Genomic DNA, 23,006 nt, shown 5'->3' with positions numbered 1-23,006 from the left:
TAAAAATTGCACAAGTAGCATTCCCTCAGCACAGAAGAGCTAGGCACATTACAGATATTTACATTAAATCTTCTGATGAAAATTCCATTATTCTAGACATATCCTTTACTTCCTTATTAGTAGGAAGAGTATTTGTTATTCTTATGTCATAATTAAATATATAATAGATTACAGGAGAGGAAAATAATCTTTGCTAGTTGTCATTTATTTATTTACAGAGCTTTCTTATCATTTCAGAGATGAAGTAAAAATTGTATTGTTTGAGACACAAATGGAATCTACACACTCCAATTTACTTAATTAATTGTAAAGTCCTTGATGATATGCCACATGTCATTATAATTTTCTTCAACCTCTTTTCACTAAGCAAATATAGTAAGACAAGTTATCAATTAGCAATATTAAAATATTACATGTTCTCATATCCAAAATAATTAGAGAAATAAATCATTGCATTTTATTTTAAAGTCAAAGTAAATAACATGGCATCTCTGTAGCTTTAGAAAGAACTGAATTAACATGTCATTTGGTTTTTCACACATTCGTATTGTATAAAACAGCTTAATTAAATGCATCAAGTGTTATTATTAGAGATTTAAAAAATTATTTTAAAATGAAAATTTAAAGTCAGACTGAAATAGAGAGATGAAGAAAAAGAGAGTATGTATAAATCATGCCTCAGTCCATTGGGGGCTTTAACTATATTTTTGTACTTTGCTAAAGTACTACAATTTCAAGTATAATATGATAGACAAACAAAACATTATAGTAATAGAATAAATAGGTACACATATGTAAAGCAAAGTTTATGGCAGAACTCAAAATGTGGGCTAATGGCCATCATCAGACAGATAAATAAGGAATAACTAGAAAAATACATAAGGAGGCAGAGGAAGAAAAATTGATGCCAAAACCTAATAGTAAAACAAGTGATCCACTGTATATGTCAAAGAGAATGTTAACAGTAACTTATGAAAATCATGGATACTGAACTATAAAGTGAGTATTTCGATGAACGGCCCAAGAGAAAGTATTGGGTCTTCGGTCTGGATAGAGGGGGAGTGTCTCGTTTGAGACAGCAAATTTCCCTAGCCAGGAGGAGAAGTTATTCACTCCAGAAAAGGGAGGGGGAGGAAGAAGACAAAGAAGAGGCAGACAGGAAAACATGGTAAAAGGAGGATGAAGAACAAAGGAGATCATGAGGAGCAGAGGGGAGGAAATAGTAGCAAAAGAAATGGAAGAGGAGAAGAAGGACTAGAGAAGGGGAATGGAAAAAGAAAGGAAGAGAGGGCAGGAGGGGAAGGGAAGGAGCAAGAGAAAGAAAAGAAGGAGAATGAGGAGGAAGGAGAGGAAAAAGCATCTATAGGAATGAGAAATGTATATAACCATAGATGCAGAAGAGATTTTTAAGTATGTGAGAATATTGTTATTGTTTGTGAGAAATTTTATAGATAGTAAAGTGCATTCTAGATAAGTACATTCTAGATAAGTACATTTGCTAGATTAGTAAAGCTAGATAATTGAAACAAATAACTTCTCCAAATATATAGCAAATGATGTAAAGAACCTAACATAATCTTGACAGTGAATCTAAAAAAAAAACTATACAAAAATGGAAATTTTAGATTATACAAACATGCAAAAAACAATAAATGACATATTTAGCTTTCACTCAATGATACAATGAGGTAATAACATACCAAGCCTCAGCAGAAATTAAAACATGCATACAAAATTTTTAATACTAGAAAAATTATTGTAATTGAGTCATTAATAAATTAAAGAAGAAAAATATGATAATGTAAATAGATGAAATAAATAAATATATTTACATTCTGGTGAAATCATTTTAAAGAAATAAAATAGAATTTTTTAGTGTGATAAAAATTAATTAATCAGACACAAACATTAAATATTTCCATAATGCCCAAATAATAAAAACACATATACGTACACATAAGAAACATCACTAGAGTTAAATAAAAACCTTGTGTATATCAATGCAATAGAAATAAGGTATATAAATTGAATAGTGAATTCTCATTCACTAGAACTGAATGAGAATAAATTTCTGTTGTTTTAAACCATTATGTTTGTGATAATTTGTCAGAGTATTCTTGAGAAAGTTACAGAGCCAAACTAAATTGTTGATGTCTTTTTAGTTGATTGTCTTAACTTTTCTCAGCTTTTTAATACTATCAAAATGACTTAAAAGTCACATTTCTCATTTATTTACTTATCTACTTCCCTCTGTTGCACAATAAATATCAAGCCCTTGATGTGAGAACGTATCATATGTCTTCACTTGTTCTAAAAATTACTCTTGAAAGTTAATAATTGGAGTTATATCTTGCAGGCTGCCACTGTTGCTAGAATATTATAGTTGGATAATCTAATAGTTATATTGAAATATATATAAATAATTTATGCCTTAATCATAGAGATGTCTTTATCTTGTTTTCAAAGTCTTTTTCACAGGTTCTCTTCAGGGCAATTACAGATTAGATTTTCTCAAATCAATTCTCCTATTCTCTCTGATTTACTATAAAGTCAGAACAAATTATTTTCACCTATTTGAAATCATAACAGAAGAAATAAAGTAATTAGGATTTATAAACTAAAAAAAAGAAAACAAGAAAAAAGAGAAATGAAAGAGGAGTTCAAAAGATTTGGTGCTGTATTTCTCCCTTGGCCATTTGGTGATCTCCAGACTTGAGAAGCAGAGAACTGAGCAGATCTTTTCTAAGAATAAAAGAGCTGGGGATAAAAATGGGTTTCAAGTGTGCTAGTATTGAAGGCTCTAGTGAATACTTTAGATATTCAGGATTATACCTTACAATGAATGTTAACCATTCTTTGTGACAAAAACTAGTTTACAAATGTCAACAAAGACTAATCAAGGACCGAAGCTCAGCACTGAATCATTCTAATCCCTAAATTAAATAAGATGGTCTAGTTTAGTAGTGGGCGGAGCCCACTGTGTGCCAGAAATAAATGTAAACTCTTACAGAAAAAAATTAAATTCACACATTATACCCACATTATTTGCATACATAATATTTGATTTTGTCTCAGGAAACTAGAAATAGAGGGGAACGTTCTCAAACTGATAACAGGCATTATGAAGTTTTTATGGCTAACATCATATTTAATGATGAAAGATAGGATACTTTTTTAAATCATAAAAATGTAATGAATATCTGAACTAACCATTCTATTTAAGCATGTGTGAGGTCCCTAACCTGTGCAATAAAATAAAAAAGAAAAACACAATCTATGAAGATTGAGAAAAGAGCAAAATCTCTTTGCAAATTACATAATTACCCACACAGAACATCCTAAAGAATTTATATAAATACTGCTATAGCTTAGTGCATTTATTAAAGTACCAAGGTACAAGGACAATAAGCCCACCTATGGAATACATAGGTTCATGTATTCCAATACTGATTTGGTGAACGGAAGACTGCCAAAATGTAATCCAAACAATGTCTAGGGTTGAGACTGATTTTCCCCTAAACAGCAAACAAATAATGCAAACATCACATCTGAATACAAGTGAGTGGATACAGTTCTCAAACATTCCTTAGCTGTTCAAAAAGAAAGGTCTCAAGTTTGTGTGCCATTTCAGGTGTGCATGGGGGGAAATCTACAGAGAATTTCAGATAAATGGGCAAGCACAGTATCTACCATCAGGCCCAAGAAATGTCCTTACTGAGCATTTACTTGCCATTGGTCTAGTGGTACCTACCTCCAAACTTCTGTATTTGACCCTTTCCTTCACCATCAAACTAAAACAGGTCTAACAGTAGTCTACAATACATGCAAATCAAACATATAACGTTGGCAGTGATAGAGTAATGTTAGAAGATATTCCATGTTGTTGATTCATTAAGGAGATATTCAGGAAATAAAATCAAAATATTTTGCTAATTATGAATTTGTCAGTGTAAAGGTAAAGTTGGAACCATCCGTGAAGGTCAGGTTTCTGATTTTCACAAATTGCATATGATTTCATTGAAGTAATAAATTCAGGAAGAAAAAAAGCTTGGAAAATAAAGTTAAGGAGAAGTCACATTTAACTGTAGAATGCTAAGTTGGAGTTTTTGGAGAAATATTTAAGTGTATGCTGACCAAGATCTTTGTTTGCCTCACGGCAAAATTACATTCAATGTAGATGACTTATTTAACAGGTAGCTAATACTTTGCTTGGTAAGTAGAAGGTAGAAGAAGTATCATTGGTTCTCTCAAACAAAATATTCTATTTGCTTTAATATTTTATGTCATTCTAAATATACATACACTTTTCATTGGAGCTATTACATATTTTATATAAAATACCTTATTTTATGTTTAATCCATTATATTACAAGATTAACTGAAAATAAAATCTGAAAAACACTACTCATATGATTTAGATATTTTTATAAAGCTCTAATTGAGCTAAAAATATATCAGTCTTTATACTGATAATGACACCCCCAACCCCCAAATAGATTTACATGGCTTCTTGGGGTATATGGTCAAAGTGTTAAAATGTATCAGGCATAAACTGAACTCATTTCTTGGCAAGAAAAGCAGGCCAAAATATATAGTAGGCATAAAACATCCTAAGTTTCACCAATATCGTCCCTTAGATACACTAGCTAAATAGTTTCTATTCAGCTTCAGACCCAGTGGATATTACAAAAGCATTTGAATATTTATCAGGGATAACATTTTGTTGGAAAAGTTCTTGCCTTTCTTTATCTTGTCTTTACAAAAGGCATTTAACTGTAGCTTATTATGGGTTTTACTCTATGTTAATTGTGACTAGAATGATACATAGTATTCCCTGCTGTCAAAAAGTTTACAGAATAGCTACAAACAAGTAAAGTGAAATAGCATCACTATGTTAAACAAGCAACCATAGTGTATTCTTGGGAATATTGGGAACCAGAGGAGAAAGAAACAATGCAATGTGTGTGTTTCTCAGAGCCTCTTGAGGACGAGAGGATTTTGCATTAAAAATTAAAATAATAATAATAACAAAAAGTTATTGGCAGATGGAGTAGCACATGTAGTCAACATAAAGGAAGGTAAAGAGTGACAGAAATGGAGAGTAGTTAGAAAGTCTCTGTAAATTAAACACACAGTAACAGTAGTCTATAAAAGACCAGAAAGATAAGCATGGGTAAGTTAATAAGATGTTTGGACATTTCCCAGAGGAGAGCAGAAGCTTTTAAATGTTATTATGTAGGCAAGTGGAATGGAGATATTTGCATTTTAGAGCCATTTTTACGTCTTCACTAAGAAGTATATATAAAAATATATGGTGAGACAAAAAAGCAGCAGCAGTAAGAAGAGCCTGGGATGGTTGTGGGAAGCCAGGTGAAGGATGATAATGGTGATGCAAATAAATAAATGGCAGGTGGGATGTACAAAAGTGCATGCATTTGACAAGTAATTGGAGCTTGAATGAATGGAACTCACTTATAGATGGGCTGTATATGTAATGAGAGTGGGAGTTATGAACAGTGGGGCTTAAATTCCCAGTTTGTGTAACTGTGGATGGAATGTGCATTCTCCGAGGCAGGAAGCACTGAAAGATGAAAAAGATTTGGCGGGCAGAGGGTCAGATCAGTCTGGGGGTTGTTCACCTGTAGTGTCTCAGAAGCTGCTCAAGTGTATTTATTTAGTAAGCAGTTTCATTTATGGCTTTAGGATAACAAAAATAATCGCTAAGCACAGATAAAGATATAGGGAAAATTAAACATACAGACAATAACTGAAGGAAGGTATACAATCACCACCTAAGAATTATGTTCACAGGGGAGTCAGTGAAAAGCTAACAACAGATCAGCAGAAATGTTCCAAAGAGTAAGAAGACTGTAGCACGGCCAAAACAGAACTAGAGGAAGCATGGAACATCCCAGAAAGGAAGAGTAACACTACATTAAAAAACAAAAATAATAAAAATAAGAACATAGGGGGAAGTTATCCACTGGGTTAGAGTTTTAAATTCTTTGGTGTGTCAACACCAGTTTCTGCCCGAATCCCCACACTGGTTCTTGAACCTGTGACTCAGGGAGATCTTTATTTATCATACAGTCTTTACCGCCACTGCTGCAATGAAATCATTGCACCCCTTCCACCCAGAAAAGTTTCCAGGGTGTGCATAATGAATTGAAAGTTTGTAGCTATAAATTAAATTAATAGTGTATAGCACTGGCTGGTGTGGCTTGGTGGATTGGCCTGCGAACCAAACGGTCACCAATTCAATTCCCAGTCAGGGCACACACCTGGATTGTGGGCCAGATCCCCAGTGCGGGGCCCACAAGAGGAAACCACACATTGATGTTTCTCTTCCTTTTTCTCCCTGCTTTCCCCTTCTCTAAAAATAAATAAATAAAAATCCTTAAAAAAATTAATAGCATATATTTTAGGGAAATGCAGAAAACAGTACCACAGTTAAATACTTGGAAGATGTAGAGATGAGAGTTTTTATTACATTTCTACTTGTTTGTATTTCTCCTGCAAATGGTGAGTGGTTGGTCCAATAGCAAACACTGTTTAAGAAACGTTATCTCACCTGGAACAAACTCGACCAACACTTGGTGCGCACCTATTGATCTGGCACAGATTCCTTCTCTATACCAATTCACATGTGTCACCGTAAACTGTGTGCTGTCCTCCAACTGGGATGACAGTGCAATTTCACGATCTTCCTGTGGGGCACGCCCACCCTCCTATTCTCATCCATATGTCACTTTGATGTATAAGCTGTGACTTTATGTCAGTCAGTAATGACATAAGAAAAAGCCTACTTGTCTCACTGCTGGCCAGTAACAGTTTTGAAATCAGTGTGAGAGCATGAGCCTTACCTGGATTATCATCAATCAAGTTCACCAGAATCTTAATTGCAACTGCTGGGCAATCACAGCGGTTCATTAAGTTCATGATATCATGCTGATCGGTCCTAATATTTTTTAAAATATCAAGCCTAAGCCATGCTTGGTATGACGAATGAACGTCAGTTAGTGGGCGAGAAAGCTGTTTATATTCATTAATCCATGACCTTGGTGAAATATTTGTGCAGAGGACTTAACGTGGACAGGATGGATCCTCCAAACGAAAGATGGCTTTTACTTATTGCAGTAGTCATGACTGAAAAAAAAAAGAACAACTCATAATGGGTATTTTCATGTCTGAGCATATTTCCATCTGAGCATATTTGTGGCTCATTAATGAACAAGTCATAAATTTGCCATCTTGAGTAGAGCTCAGGTCAAGAGAAGGCTCTGCAGCAATTTCTGGCTGCTATGAAAGCTACTCTGCAATTTTTCCCTCTTGATGAAACAGATTCAAATATAATTTATATATGCTTGACAAATAGAACACTGAATACAGCCACTGTAAAGACTGCTCTAGTAAGAAAGTCACTAGACAGACTTCCAGAGTTTTGGAGAAAGGCCATGTGTCAACAAACAGGTAATGTCATTTGTTGGAACCTAATCGAAAATACACACTGAGCATAGAATCAAGTAGACTTCTGATAATAATTTTGATTCTGTCTCACACAACACTTTATAAAATTGGTCATGTACGAACATAGCCTATGCTCATGTGAAATAGTGTCTACACAAGAAGGTTTGAATAGGTCATCATCATGAAAGTAAATTACAGATGCCTATTGCTCAGGTTCCTAGTACATCTGACTTTGCTGAGTGTCTCCTTTACCTCATCCGCAGCAATGGGCTCATGAACAGTTTCTCAATACCAGTGTATTTAGGAAGAAAAAAATTCGTTACAGATGGTAGTGATGAACGTGCTGGCGTTAATGGAAACATGTGGTGCAGCATCGACATTCTGTTTATAAGTGTTCCTGCTGTGTAGTGGAGAAAGGAAATCTCTCCGTAGGTAGAGCTTTGAGTACTGCATCTGATTGTCCTGTGTAATTGAGATATCAGAGAATCACATGGCCTGCTGGGAATTAACCCTACAAAATTGAGATACAATAATTTTGTAAATTTACTAATAAATTACTGGATTAAAAATATTGTTGCATGTTTCTCAATGTATCAGTAATCTAGCTGACCTGATATTATTTTTGATTTTGTAGTTCCGTAAATAGTAACAATGTATAAGACAAGAGTTTAACAATTTCTCATTATTAGTTGAATTTTTTCTCATCTTCTATGGTATATGGGTAGGTATATATCATTGACATTGGGAAACCCATTAAAATGCCACAAATCATCACATTTTATAATATATATTTTACTAATTATGCCATTACAGTTGTTCTATTTCCCCCCTTCATTCCCCTCCACCCTGCACACCCCCCCCACCATTCCCCCCTTTACTTTATGACCACGTGTCTCAAGTTCTTTAGATTCTATATTTCCCCTACTATTCTTTCCCTCCCCCCCATCTATTTTCTATCTACCATCTGTGCTACTTATTTTCTGTACCTTCTCTCCCCTTCTCCTCCTCCCACTCCCCTGTTGCTAACCCTCCATGTGATCTTCATTTCTATGGTTCTGCTCCTGATCTAGCTGTCCTCTTAGTTTGCTTTTGTTTTGGTGTGGTTCTTAATAACTGTGAGTTTGCTGTCCTTTCACTGTTCATCTTTTTTATCTTCTTTTTCTTAGGTAATTCCCTTTAACATTTCATATAATAAGGGCTTGGTGATGATGAGCTTCTTGAATTTGATCTTATCTGAGAAGTACTTTATCTGCCCTTCCATTCTAAATGAAAGTTTGCTGGGTAGATCAATCTTGGATGTAGGCCTTTGAGTCATCACATTTTTATTACTGGCTAATTCACTGGTACTAAATGACCTCACCTAGAATCAAAGAAACATTTCTGAAATTTATGTTGGAATGACTGGATTACATCAAGTCATAGATGTATTTTATTTCTTCTTTATTTTTAGGTGTGTATAATAATAGATAAGGTGAATGGTGCTCACTATTTTTTTCCTCCGCTGAGCTGTGTGGAGAAGAGACTACTTTCCATCACTGACTGTGTTTCTTTACCAATTATTCCTGTGTCATGTGTATGGAGAGAGGGAGATATATCTTCCTAGGAGAAATCTAAAATCAGAGTACTGAAACTGTTTGTTCAACCAAATGTAGGAAGGAATAAAAAGAGAGGGAGTGGTAACCCAGATTTAAAAAGACTTAAAAGGCTTAATCTAATGCAGTATAATAGACCTCATTTAAATTCTAAACCTAACAAAGCAAAATGTAAATGTGAACAATGATAGGACATGATAATATAAAGGAAAGTATCAATAGCATGATCATTTTTCAGGTGGTGTTTGATCCAAACTAATCATTGGGGAGGGGAGCACTCACATTAACATTTGTCAAAGCTGAGAGAGGGACAATCAGAGTCCTACTATTATTCACTGCACATTTTAACATCTTTGAAATGTTCCATAATGAAGAGTTTTAAAAGAATAAAGAATTAAGTTTCTTTGTTGTTCAATCTTCTTAAGCCAGAGATTTATCCTGCTGAGGTTCAGAAAGTCCAGGGAAAGCTATATCCTGACATCCTTGTACAATGAAAGAGACCCATTGTATTAGTCAGGAAATTATCAGAGGAAGCAATTTCTTTAAGATTTGGTCTCACTATTTAAGTTCAGACATGTTTAAAATGAACTCTAATAAAGCATAGCGGAAAAAGAAACCGGTGTCCGAAAGTCCTAACAGTAATTCTCTCTGGATAGGAACAGAACAAAAACCAGCGCTTCCTGGTAACCCTTGAGGGCTTTGCTATCAGATGCTCTAAGTAATAGTCATTCCATAGAAAGGGCCCACTCCTTTATGGTTTAACCAAATTATACTACAGTGTTTACAGATTGTATCAGAATTACTGTAAAGGGTTATGAGTGGATTTTCCAGAATGGCACTTTAAATGCCACATGATTGATTCTTTTGTTCATTCTCCCAAACATCTTTATGGTTGACAAAACTTCTCGGAATACATTAAATGCTACAGTTAGGTCAGGACACAGGCACCTATATGTGTGTATTTGCCATATTCTACATGTACCACATGCAAAAATTTCATGAACCTGAGTAAGGTTATTAAAATGTTTCTTTTAAAATAATTAATGTATTCCATATTAATATGCCTCAAAAAGAGAAATGAGAAACTTTTCATCGAATCATAATTTTAGTCTATTAATACTTCCCTGATATAACTGTTAAATGTCTTTCTTGACTCACTATAAAAAATGAAGAAAATAGAAGTATGTCTTTATTTAATAGAATAGAAAATTTGTATGTTTTTATAAAAAATACAGAATATTTACCTTGCGTTTTCTTTTTGCCTTAAAAATAGTTCTCATTGTGGAGAACACATATAGAACTTTTCTTTCATCATATTCAATAGTTTAAAAAGATTAGACTGCATTTGAAATAGAGAATAGTATACTTTCAAAAGCAACTGCTTATATAAGCTGTACCTCTCATTTAGATTAGTTTGATTTTCTGTTTATGCCTTTGCTGTAGCAATAATGATCAATATTCTTAGACCTATACAGATTTAGTTGGCTTAAACATGCTCAGAGGATCCACCCATGAATCAGTGATATTTGGATGATATCACAGCTGTGGGAAGGGTCCTTCTAAATTTTTTTCTTTGAAAATGGTTTCATTTTTTGAGCCATAAAGTAAGTAAATACAAAGTCATTTTTGTCTGAATTTTCATGTATGAGTTTTATTTCTTTCCTGGTTCTCATTTGTATCTAGTTATGCCTTTAAAAATTCAAAAGTAGACTTGAGAAATACTATGATGGTAAAAATGCAATACTGAACTACTGAATTTATTTAAAAAGATTATCAGCATATTAACATAAAATTTCATTTAACTGGATCAAACTGTGTAGTCAAAATATTTGCTCTGGCAAGCTATTGACCACTTAACTATATATAATTCATTTCATACAGTGATTTTTTTCCCTTAGTAAATATCACATCATCTACTGGGAATCTCACCCCAAATTTAACCACATTCCTTTTTTAATTGTATTGAATTTATTATGGTGACATTGGTTAATAAAATTATGGAGCTTTCTGGTGTACATTTCTATAATACCTCACCTGTACATTATGATGTCTTCACTACCCCAAATCAAGTGTCCTTCTATCACTTATTAATCCTCCCTTTATCACTTGCTACCTCCCCACCCCATTTTCTCTCTGATAATCATCATACTGTTATCTGTGCCTATAAGCTTTACTTTTTCTTTGCTGAATCCCTTCACCTTTTTCACCCAGTGCTCAACCCACCTCCACTCTGATAGTTGGCAATCTGTTCTCTGTATCTATCAGTCTGTTTCTATTCTGTTAGTTCATTTTGTTCATTATATTCCACACGTAAGTGATATCATATAGTACCTGCCTTTTTTTGACTGGCTTATTTCACTTAGCATGATATTCTCCAGGTCCATCCATGCTGTTGCAAAATGGTCAGATTTCCTTCTTTCTTATGGCAGAGTAGTATTCCATTGTATAAACATACTATAGCGTTTTCGCCTGTTTATTTAGTGATGGGCACTTTGCTTCTATATCTGGGCTACTGTAAATAATGCTTCAATGGGCATAGGGGTGCATGTATTTTTTCATATTCGTATTTTTGGGTTTCTTTGCATATATTCCCAGAAATAGAATTATGGTGTCATAAGGCAGTTTCATATTTTTTTTTGAGGTAACTCCATACTGCTTTCCATAGTGACTGCATCGATCTACAGTCCCACCAACAGTGCATGAGGGTTCCCCTTTCTCCACAGCCTCACCAGCACTTGCTGTTTGTGGATTTATTGATGAAAGCTATTCTGACAGGTATGAAGTGATATTTCATTATGGTTTGTAACTTGTAGCTCTCTGGTGATTAGTGACATTGAGCATCTTTACATGTGCATGATAGCCATCTAAAGACCTCTTTGGAAAATTGTCTGTTGAGATAATTTGCCCATTTTTAATAGGATTGTTCACATTTTTGGTGGTGAGTTCTATGTTCTTTATAAATTTTACATAATAAGCCTTTATTGGATGTATCATGGGAAGATATATTCTCGCATTCTGTGGGTTTTCTTTGTATTTTGTTGCTGGTTTCCTTTGCTGTGCAAAAACTGTTTAATTTGATGTAGTCACATTTGTTTATTTTTCTTTTGTTTTCCTTGCCTGGGGAGATATATCAGTAAAAATTTTTGCTACAAGAAATGATATACAACATAAGCAAAATAAAGGATAAAAATCACATGATCATATCAATAGGTGTAGAAAAAACATTTGATACAATCCAGCACCCATTTATTATTGAAATTTTCAGCAAAATGGGAGTAGAGGTAACATACCTCAATGTAATAATATAGGTTATATATGACAAACCCACAGGTAATAATTTTCTCAATGGGCAAAAACTAAAATTGTTTCTTCTAAGATCAGGAACAAGAGAGGGATGTCTGCTTTTACCACTCTATTAAACATAGTACGGGAATCAGACAAGAAGAAATAAAAGATATCCTAATTGCAAAGGGAGACGTAAAACTGTTATTATTTGCAGGTGACATAAAACTGTATTTTAAGAACTCAAAATATTCTACCAAAAAGCTACTGGAACTGACAAATGAATTCAGCAAAGTAGCAGGATACAAAGTAAATATCCAGAAATCAGTTGCATTTCATATACCAATAATGAACTATCAGAAAAAAAATAAGAAAGTAATCTCATTTACAATTGCATTAAACATAATGAAATAAATTTAACCAAGAATGTTAAAAGATCTGCACTCAGAAAATTGTAAGACACTGAAGAAATTGAAGAAGAAACAATTAAGTAAAAGTGTATACTGTATTCATGGAAATGAATAATTTATATCATTAAAATGTCTATACTAACCAAAGCAATCTATGGATTCAATGCAATTCCTATCAAGATACCAATGGCATTTCTCACAGATCTACATATGGAACCACAGAAGACCCAGAAGAGCCACAGTACTCTTGAGAAAGAAGAATGAATTGGGATGAATCATGCTATTTGATATCAAACTATATTACAAGGCCATAGTAATCAAAACAGAATAGTACTGGCATAAAAAAAAAAGACATATGGACCAATGGAACAGAAAAGAGAGTCAAGAAATAAGGCAACCCATTTATGGTCAAGTAATATTTGATAAAAGTGGCAAAAACATACAATGGGATAAATGTAGTCTATTTAATAAATGGTATTGGAACAACTGGACTGATACATAAAAAATGAAATTAGACCACCTTCTAGCACCATACATAAGAATAAACTCAAATGGATTAAAAACACATATATAAAACTCAATACCATAAAAATCCTAGAAAAAAACATAGGCAGTACCATCAGATAACTTTTGAATTTTGACTTATTCTTGCCTTCTTAACTTTCTAAGATAAACTGAAATGCTAAGCATTATTGAAAGTACAAACTCTTTTAACCCATCACAAAGAACTGACTTCTCAGCTTATTATTTAACATCACATGCTCCAGCCTATATACAACATAAACCTTGAAAGTCCCAACTGAGTGAAAAAGAATAGACAAGTGGTCTGTGGCCTGGGAAAAATTACTGAGGATGGTCTGTGTTCCCAGAAGTCATGTTAGTTCTTTTTATTCCAGTAGAGTTATTTTATGCATGACTGTTTTATGAAAAAAGTAAAATATTAAATTAAATTAAATGAAAAGATATTATGCTCAATAAGATCAAATTCAGTTGACTCCTAAGATCTTATAACAAATAAATATCATTCTTTAGGATATAAGGACTAATGTGCTTTTTTGTCCCAAAAAGCTACAAAATTCTAACAAATATGTTGTTTATATTTTTACCCAGAAAAATGAAAATATATGTGAATGACCACCTAACACAGAAAATGTTTACTGAGCTTTTGTGCATTTTGTTTAAGCAGAGCACTTGCATAACATCATTTTTAAACCACAATCTTTTTGATCAACTTTTTAAAAAAATGATAACTTCATGTAGTATCATTTAAGGACTTGTTGATATTATAAAGTACATTACTTCTAAAGTCATAATTTTAAAATTCATAAACAAAAACTATGCAATGTAAAATACAGTACAGTTTTTAAAAATATATAGAGTACTCTATATACATAATTATTCCATAATATCCCTTTGAAGGAGGTATTTTACTAATAAGAAAAATATTTTTTTTCATAAATTAAAAGTTTTTTTAACAAGGTCAGCAACTTTCTTTACTGGGTTATGAGTTGTATAAACATAATACTAAGTCATTTCTTGAGTATTTTTAGATAATGAGACATCAGTTGAGAACAAGAAGACCAATTTTGAAATGCAAGACACTAACTGGACATTTAGACTGAGTAATCAGCAAAGTTTGGCTTTTTTTCTATCTTTGAAGATCCATGATGTAAATTCATGACCCAGAGTAATTACAAGTGACTTTATATCACAAGCCTTCCAATTTGTTGCCAATGTTTTAATTAAGAATAGTAAACTTTAGCCCTACCTGATGTGGCTCAGTGGATCGAGTGCTGGCCTGCACACCAAACAGTGGGTTCCATTCCCAGTCAGGTCACGTACCTGAGTTGCAGGCCAGGCCTTCAATACGAGTCATGGGAGAAGCAGTAGCACATTGACGTTTCTCTTCCTCTCTTTCTGCCCCCTTCCTCTCTCTAAAAGTAAACATATAAAATATTTTTAAAAAGGGAATAGTAAACTTTAGAATGCCACTTTAAATAACACTTCCAAAAAACATTAAAAGCATTTACTGCATTTCTGGTTGAAGAAATTTAAATGGGTTAAACACATGTTATTTGATTCGTTCGATTCTTTAGAGCAATGTTAGCAAATATAATAAATAAAGTAAAATCTCTCAATGTCTAGTAAAATTTATTTCTCATGCATTCAATTTTAAATGATTGTTGCTGTCTGGGAGGAGGTGTTTTGGGGACACAAGCTGCCTGTAATTCATGGCCCCACAGGAGGGAAAGTGTAGGGAAAATGGAGCCCTAGAATCAGACTAGAAGGGGTGCCCATCACCTCCCCCCACCTCCTGTTACCCAGTCACATGACCACACTTACCTGCAAGTGAGGCTGGGTGCCTTCTGTATCCCAGCATTGTAACTAGGGAGAAGAGAAAACGTACTTAATTATCATCCAGCAATCTCTGCCACACAAAGAAAGCAGAACTTTCTGTTTTCAAAGAAAGGATCAGTAGAACATTTGTTGAGTCTGGGGAACAATTAAAGTCTGAATTTAAGTACTTTTTTTTCCTAATATAAAGTCTAATGCACACGTTAATTTTTCCCTGACCTGGTTTGTACACTTATGAAATCAAATGACAATAAAATAAAATTAAAAACTTAAAACATTGACATTTTCACATTTTTGAATGAAGGATTTGTAAAGTGAGTAACATTTGCTCTTCTGGAATACATTTCCATCTTGTTTTCCTGTCACATGTTAGAATCTCAAAGACAGGAATTATAGTAAAATTGGTTTGTGGGAAGAATACGTACAATGAGCACATTATGAAGGGTAATAGATCATTGAACACACATTACATTTTACATAAGTTAAAGGTTATAGCTGTACTTAAAGTAGCAGTTGTTAGACTTGCCTCATCTTATCAAGGATATGTTCTGCCTATTATCACCCTGGCTGTCCTAGAAGAAAACCTACATTTGATTTATTTCTTAGTGTAATTTCAGTTCAGGGACACCGAAGTTCTGGTTTCATCTTGTTTAGCATTAAATTATTAAATTATATTTAGAGACAAGATAACAACATTGAAAATGGTAAATATTTCTGAATCAGTGTTAAATTGGGTTAGAAATCTGATCACTAGACTTTGTTAAAAACAATGTTTATGAAGATAAGCCAATAGCATTTCAGTATACATCATTGTAAACTCAAGTTACTTTCTAAAGCATATTTTTACAGGTATGCTAATAACTTATTCAGGTTCATCATACTTATATTTCCAAGCAAGTACAACTTTGATATATTTTTAAATATAGTTACTTCAGCAAATCATAAGGACTCTTCCTGAGACCCGGATATCCTGCAGGTACACAAAACTACTGAAGGGGTGTTTAGGTAAATGCTGCCGTTCATGCCACTCAGGACTATTTGCAAAGCAGTAAATCAGCAGAACGTGTGAAAGCAGTTAACAACCTCCTATTAAAGCTACGTTTTATTATTAGTTCAGTAATTCAATTATTAATGATTCATCCAGATTTCAGGCAGAACAAATGGAAAGATGTTTTAATCCGAGGGAGTGGAAACAGCAAATCTGCTGCAAAGTCAGTAGAAAAATCTGTAGGGCAGCAGGAGGTGGGGTTTCTAGAGAAATAGGAAGAAGGAGCTTCCCAGCAACCTTAAGAACAAATACCCCAGCACTGGCATATATGAGTCAACACCTATGAAACATGGCATTGCATTTAATTCTCAACCTGCCTTGAAGGTGTCTCTCTGTACAGGGGCAGAACCACTGACATCTGACATCGCGCTGCCTCTGTCCTGGTCACTGTGGGCCAGGATGAAGCCCCCACTCTCACCATGAGAGAAAGCAACAATGATAGGAACCATGGCCAGAAAGAAAGATCTTTCCCTATCCTATTTTTGTAGCTCCAATCCCCCCTTACCCTTTTTGCTGATTAGTCCTTCAGTAACTTTATATACAGTTTCCTGTAAACTCCTCTCTGAAATGAGAATAAAGTTTGCTTCCTTCATTGAACCAGCATGGTTTTCCTCCATTCATGGGTCTTACAAAAGCAAATAGGATACTTGCTACATTAAGATCACCGGGTCTAATCAGCATGCCAACAATGTAGTGGGCCAGCATAACGTTCTATGCATGTGGGAAGGATTCAGGTTCATGAGTAATGATTATGGAAGGTGAGAGTATTGATTAAGAGCTTTGATGTAAGGCAGGGAAGGTGGATGGCTGTTCTGACAATTTGAAGGTATGTGCTACTTCTGGTGGTTCTTGCTAATTGATATCTAGAAAAAATAAAGTGTAGGGTGATGGTTTTCCATCTCTCCACATCACTAGCTGATTATTGAGTGCTTTCCTTTGTCGATTTATTCCAATAAAGCGACCACAGCTTGATTAGCAGCTACAGTTGGAGTCACTACCAAAATTATCTGTAGCATCCTCTGTAATAGATGCCTGTGGTGAGCACTTACATTAGATATAAATATACTTACACATGCTGTCATTACTAAAGATCCATCTATATGCTTTTCAGCTTCCTTATTAAAAAAATCTTCCAATCTTGTTCTTTCTTGTTATCCTTGCAAATTATGTGGTCCCACCCTACCAAACTGGTCATGAATCATTGTCAACCTCGGAGACTCTGTGGACAAACAACTACGCCGACTAGGAGGATTTTCCTTCCCACTGTCTGAGAGTGGAGCCCCTATGAGGGAGCAAAAGAACTAGTGAGGGTTCCTCTTTGCTCCTGAAACTGACGTTTCATTACTGCTTATTTGAAAATAAATGATGCAAAGATAATTTAGTCTGTGTTATTCTTACAATTCAAAAATTCACCTATGGTTATTTCTGGCATTGGTGAAACAGCACCCTTGAACCAGCTTGTAAAAAAAGAACTTATTCAAGAGCAATTACAATTGTTGTGAAGTTATCTGTCACTATGCAGAAATATCTACGTACGAATGCTACATGTGCAGAGCGTTTTTATTCCATGATGAAGACTCTCAAGTGTCTTAATAAGTTGTTTTTTTTTAGAAAAGATATGTAAAAGTGACATTTTGTAAAATAAATGAATATGAATATTCTCTTTCACATTGATGATCACTCTCTCCCTTCCTCTCTCTTTAAAAAGCAATGAAAAAAGAAAGTCCTTGGGTAAGGATAAAAAATAAATTAAATAAATAAAATTCTGTTAGGTCAGTTTAGCTAGGACCACCTTTACTTCTGATGTTTCCTCTTAGTAATTGTCCACCACCTACCCCACCCCTATCCTTGCTTAAATTTCCACTTGCCCATGCAGCATTTGAAGTTGAGCCTCACTTCTCCCACACTGTCAGTCCCACTGTAGCAGTCCCTACAGCTATCATAAGAGTTCTGAGTAAAGTCTACCTTTGCATCTTTAGTAAGAGCCATTAAAATTTTTTAACAGTGATCTGTACTCACCCAGTCTTTTATCTTAAGAACACTCATGTTCACGGGACAAAAGCAAAACAAAAACAAAAGCTGATGTTGCAGTTCTGTGCCCATGACCCACATGACCTCTCCTATATTACTGCTCTCATGGTGTGATTTTTGTCTAATGTTTATTCTTCTTCAAGCAAAGTAAACTTAGTGTTCTGTGATGACTATTTTGACTCATAAGTTTGATTTCTAATGCAAACTCCAGACAACTGCTACTGATCAAGCAGAGAGAATGAGCAGAGAAACTTACAAACACAGCCAATTATCCATTAAACATTTATGTACTGAACATTTACCAAATGACCTGAGATAAGAACAAGCACTATAAAAAACAAAATAAATCAAGAAAACTGACTTTTGCTTCAAATAAGCATATTCCATGCAAGTAAGACACTGTATAAATTTAATGTTATACATGTTATATTAGAATTGGAAAGAAATGTTGGAGAAAAATGAATAGGAAAAAATTCAGAGTGCTGGCAAGCTGAGAGGTGAGCAAAATTGTTATACATGGCCGTGGACTTCGTTAGGGTGTCAGGCAAATATGTCTTCTTATAGAACAAATATGTACAATAGGTGGAAAACCTGCAACTGATGAAGCTTTAATTGCATCCCAGAGGGATCTCCTGACTACCTCCATGACTATGCGAAGGGGTGCAAATTTTATTCATTCTTAAAACTTTTGTTTAACTCTCAACGTGTCACTTAACTGAGTGTCCGTACAGTCATCTGTTTAGAATCCTGTTACATTTTCTACATTATTTTACTGAATTATAAGCAGTACAGCTGATGCATAAATTTATAACCCTTCAGCTTTGAATCTCAGAATAATAAGATGGCTTCTTAATACCCATCACATCATAAATAATGTAACTTTTATATGGCAAAAACTGTGCTAAGTATCAGGAAAATAAAAAATGGAAAGGGAATGTCTGCCACTCTTAAATCATTCAACCGGAAATTCAGATGAAAGGAAATAGAAACCCTGTCTCTTTCGTGTTGTGCAGGTATTAGAGTATTTTATCCCAAGGCATGCATGATGACTTTCCTTTCCATGGATGGGGGAACGTTAAGCTGCCTCAGCCTCAGCCTCAGGAATATCTAAAGTAATAAAATATCAAATCCATTCAAAAGATAAGGTAGTTATAAATTGCTAGGTTAAATGTTGCATTCTCCAACAAAGAACCTAAAACAAATACTCTCATTATTACATCCATATAAAAATTACTTGGTTGTTTAAAACACCGAAAATGGTACATAGCAGAAAGCAATTTCCACATGTAAACAAAAAAGGCAATGTAAAATGTTATAAGCATGAAACTAGTTTATAAAGTAATCTCTCATTTAATTCCTATTTATTATATGTGGTTTTATGAACTAAGGAAAGCTCATCTTCAAAAAAATAATTTCTGAATCTCCAGCCATAATACTTCACAATTATAATTAATATCAATGTAGTAGGAAAAATGATCAGTCATAACTATTGAAGTATATTAACACCTGAAAGTTTATAGAGCCATACAGGGAATTTTGAAAATGCAAAAGTAATTATATTATTAGGATAAATTTTAAACTATAGTAGTCTGAAAGTCCATGTATCACTCAACATAATTCACAGGAAAGCCTATGTCATTGAAAGAAATGATGTCTCATCCCACTACTTGATTATTGTTTTAAGTGTTCTCTGAAACTATCTACTCGTTAAGAAAGAAAAGTCAAATGCAAAAAGATATTCATAATGTATTCATGTCCTTCAGCACTCAGTAGATAAATCATTCTTATTCAAATGAATCCTTGACTTATTATTTTTTCTGTTCCTATGTTCAAGAGACAGGCTAAGATACACAAATTCTCAGAGAACACTCTGTCTCTCTATTTTTTTCCTTTGAGGATGAAGAATAAAACTAATAGGAAGACTGCAACCTAAAAATGAAACCTCAAAGGATAATTCACTGAAAAATGATGCAGGACATGGACTATTTGACAGGGAATTTTCATGTGTTTTGTTATTCTTATCCACAAAGTCCTGGGAGACTGTTCTTATCATACATAATGTTCAGTGTTTTAACTCTAAACTTAAGGAGAACTGAGACATTTTATAACTCCCCTAGTACTGCAGAAATGTTATTTTCCTCTAAATTGGCTTAACAGTGATTGCCCAAGGACTGGTTTGAGATATCAGAAAAGAATTAGCTAGAGCTGATGTTATCCACAATATGTGACTAAAACAGAATTACCGTATTCACTTGAAATGTGGTGGCTAACTTAATGGAAGCCCAGTTGGGGAAGAAGTAAAACGTACATTAGCATAGTAATGCTAGTGTTAGGCTTTTAGAAACAGCATCAAGATTCTCAGTACCAGGAAGAATATGCTAACTGTGCATGCGCAAAACTAGGATGAGTTAACTCCAAAAATTCTAATAAATAAAATAAAAGTTAGAAATAAAATGAACCTTTGTATTTGCAACATGTATGATTTTTAAGTAGCTATTGCAGAAATCAGTAATGCTCTGTGTATTGCATGGGAGACCAAATTGGCATTAGAGCATAAACAATGGGCTCGAGGAAATGCTTTCTCTTTTGGTCTAGAAACAGAAGTAAGTGGACATCCTTTAGCACCTGGACAATGTCTGAGACTGTTACCCTAAAAAAGACATAGGTATTTTCCCCCTTTTCTATGGATAATCGTTGAAATCTCTTTTGAAGAAGAAGAAAGGATTAAGGATATTCAAAGACGAGGTTGTTCCCTGTTGGGGAACCTCGGTTGGTTACACAGCATGGTCCTGATATGCGAAGATTGTGGGTTTGATCTCCAGTTAGTGCACATACAAGAATCAACCAAATATGCATAAATGAGGGGAACAACAAATTGTTATCTCTCTCTGGGTCTCCATCCCCCTTCTTCCCTCTCTCTAAAATCAATAAATATTTTTTTAAAAGAGATTGTAGGAAGAAAGCAAGGGTTTTTACAGATATTAACACAACACATTCATTTTATACTTTTGGAACTGGAACCTCACCCCCCTTTTTTTTTGGTAAAGTACATTTGAACAGTTATATAAATCTGTAAGACTTCCTGAGGTCGCCAACATGACCTCACCTGAGATAGCCGACACTCTATGTTTCAAAGGAAGCTTAAGTTCAGGCCCATCTTTCCCTGGCTTGTAGAACAAGTCTCAGTCATTGTTTTTTCCTTTTCCTATCTGCGGTGTCATATCTGAGTCTCATTTCATCAGTTTGGCGACAACACTACTGAGGAACACCAATGGACTTGGTACGTGGAAGCCACGCCCTTTACAAAGGTGGGTCAGGAAACTGGCTCAGCATCTGGCTTCTCTGGCTTCCATGTCTCTGGCGGGCTGGGCACCTGAGCTCACTTCCGAAACCCCAGTAAGAGAGGAATTTGCCCACACTTCTAGGAATCATGGGTAAAATCTGACAAAGAGACTGTCTCGGGCTTGTTTTCTAGTGTCAGGATCAATGTGCTCATCACAGACACTTTTAAAAGTCCAATCTAAGATTCCCTGTGGACATGGCCAAATAGAAACTAATTATGTGGCCTTGCTCAATAATATATGTTAAAAATAACATATATAGTGTTAAATTAATTAAACAGTGAGGCCATAGAGGTGATACAGACTGAGGTGATTTTAATGCTTTACTTGGTAGTCTACCTTAGCAAACTGAAACCTAAGCCTATAATGCCTCAAGGTTAAGAACATCAAAACCTAGGGACAAACAATCACAAAAAGCCAACTAGGCTATTATGAAAAAGGCAACTGCTTCAACAACAGCCCGTCATATAATTTCCTTGCCCTCCTTCCATCTCTTCTCTATAAAACCTCCCTTGGATCCTGTGGGTGGGTACTCCCAAACACTTTTAAGCCGGCAAGGCCTGGCTCGAATAGATTTTTTGCTCAAATAAACTCAAATGTTTTAATACACTTTGGTGTATCTTTTAACAATAATGGTTAATACTTTTGCTGTACCTATGGAAATAAATAGGCCAAAATTAATGAGGACAGCACTTTTGTGACTATTGATAATCTTTGGAGATTAGATAGGATCACACAAGTTTCCATGTGAAAATAATTAGCAGAGCCTGAAAGTAGGCTAAAGCCACTGCTGTTTCCCCTTCAATACTCTATACTGGGTTCATGTGTTTTATTGATTTTCTATATACTGAGCTATCTTACAGCTTTGTAGAGCAGAAGTGAACAAGCAGACGCTTATCTGTTACAGATTCAGTGATTTCTGTCCAGTGAGAGAGAACTCTCCAAAGGTCATCATTAATTGCTCTGTTATTAAACCAGTTTTACATCTAATCTCACATTATTTCCTAAACCTCCATTATTAAATAATCCATACATAGATAACTCCTTAAATGCACTTAAAACTGAGTTGAATATCTTTGTAAATTAGATAATGAAATCTTTGACTCTTAAAAATTATAGATTAATATCTTATATAATAATTGGAAACAGTCAGCAGAATGTTGGAAAAATATGATAAAAGCATTTGCTTCTAAATATAAAAATGCATTGTAAGCAATATAGTTCTGGCATAAAGATAAATAGCTCAATAATAGAAATATGCTATCCAAAGTATGTGAAGATTTTATCAAAGTTTTTTATTGTAATTTAATATAGACAGATTATTTTAGTAAAGATAAAGGTACAATTTGTTTATTGCATATTATACACAAATAAATGAAATATATAATATTTAATTGAAAACAAAATTAATATAAACCATTAATCATATTCATAAATTTTGTCATTTAGAGTCTCATACAAATAATTAAAGGTAAATATT

Source organism: Artibeus jamaicensis, unplaced genomic scaffold (assembly GCF_021234435.1).
Source record: "Artibeus jamaicensis isolate MK-2021 breed Jamaican fruit bat unplaced genomic scaffold, CSHL_Jam_final contig_415, whole genome shotgun sequence".
NCBI classification, from domain to species: domain Eukaryota; kingdom Metazoa; phylum Chordata; class Mammalia; order Chiroptera; family Phyllostomidae; genus Artibeus; species Artibeus jamaicensis.
The sequence above is the reverse complement of the archived record's forward strand: the minus strand, read 5'-3'. Positions refer to the sequence as shown.